The sequence below is a fragment of the Sceloporus undulatus genome, chromosome 2 (genome assembly GCF_019175285.1).
Source record: "Sceloporus undulatus isolate JIND9_A2432 ecotype Alabama chromosome 2, SceUnd_v1.1, whole genome shotgun sequence".
In the NCBI taxonomy this organism is placed as follows: domain Eukaryota; kingdom Metazoa; phylum Chordata; class Lepidosauria; order Squamata; family Phrynosomatidae; genus Sceloporus; species Sceloporus undulatus.
Window position 1 is genome coordinate 79,271,141 of NC_056523.1, and position 1,387 is coordinate 79,272,527.

Below are 1,387 nucleotides of genomic sequence, written 5' to 3' on the forward strand. Positions count from 1 at the left end.
ATCGCTTCTCGGCCTTTTGGCTAAGATCAAGTGTAGTATCTGTTCTTATCAGTTTAATATCTGATACGTCCTCTATTTGAGGACTATATATTAAATGGATTTTTGGAACTGGGAGATGGAATAGGAGCTTGCTCCATCCACTCCACGCATCGACCTGGTATTGCAGTGCCTCCAGGAACGGTGCACCTCCCTCTGGGAGGAATTTCTCTGGTTGAAAAATAGACTATGAACCCAATGGGGATAATACAAGCTTCCTCCAAGGGGTCTCTCATGGGACTTTGGCAGGATTCTTCAGAGGGGGCTTGCAATTGCCATCCTCTGAGACTGAGAGAGTGTGAGGCTGCATCCACACTGGAGAAATAATCCCGCTTGAGACCGCTTTAACTGCTCTGGCTCAGTGCTGGGGAATGCTGGGAGTTGTCGTTCATTCTGGCACCTGGGCTTTTCTGACAGAGAAGGCTAAAGGTCTCACAAAACCACACATCCCAGAACTCCATAGCATGGAGCCATGGAAGTTAAAGCAGTGTCAAACTGGATAGTATCTGCAGTGCGGACGCAGCCTTGCCCAAGGTGGGCAAGTCAGTCCTGCCCTGGAAAGCATGCCAGTTTGTCAGTTTTCTTTATATGATACTTTGTTTTTTATTTTTTCGTATTTTATCTGGATAATTTGTTGTACAATTGTACTCTTTAGTTTTATATCAGTACAGTATCCTTCCTTCCTTCCTTCCTTCCCTCTCTGTATAAGGAGTTGCATAAACTTTTGCGTTCCATAATGCAGTCCTGATGCAAGCTCCAGGAAAAGAGATTCCAGCTCAGCATTAGGAGGAACCTCCTTCCTCAGAGTGTGGTGGAGTCTCCTTATTTAGAGGTCTTTAAGCAGAGGCTGGATGGCCATCTGTCCCAGGGGTGCTTTGATTGAGAGTTCCTGCATGGCAGATTGGGGTTGGGCTGGATGGCCCTTGGGGTCTCTTCCAACACTATGATTCTATTTAGTTGTTATAGCATGTTTTAGGACTGTTTGTGAACTTTGCTTTAGGCTGAGCACTCAGTCTGGTGGTGAGATAAGCCAGGAAAGGAGGCAGGCAGCAGGCCCAAAGCCATGGCAGAGAAAAGGTCTGGCTGTAACCACAGAGGAAAGGGGTGCCATGAGGAAAGCTAGGAGGGATGTGTTTATTAATTTTATCAAATTAGAGTGAAGCTTGCTTGATGTCTGAATTGTGTGCAGTTTATGATTTTGTACAGTTGGTGGTTAGTTCTGACAGTGAAAGTCACCAGACTGTATATGTTTTCTTAACAAATATATCTGCATTTGTACTACTGGACCTGAATTTCTGAACTTTGATATCCTGCTGAGCTTGACTGTGTGTGTGTGTGTGTGTGTGTGCGC

General features: G+C 45.3%; 1 non-coding gene across 1 annotated transcript; it reads left to right on the forward strand.

Moving 5' to 3' along the window:
• LOC121924503 lies at window positions 1-191 on the forward strand. Its single transcript, XR_006102630.1, has one exon. It is a non-coding gene; the product is annotated as a U2 spliceosomal RNA (small nuclear RNA).
• The last annotated feature ends 1,196 nt before the right edge of the window (window positions 192-1,387 follow it).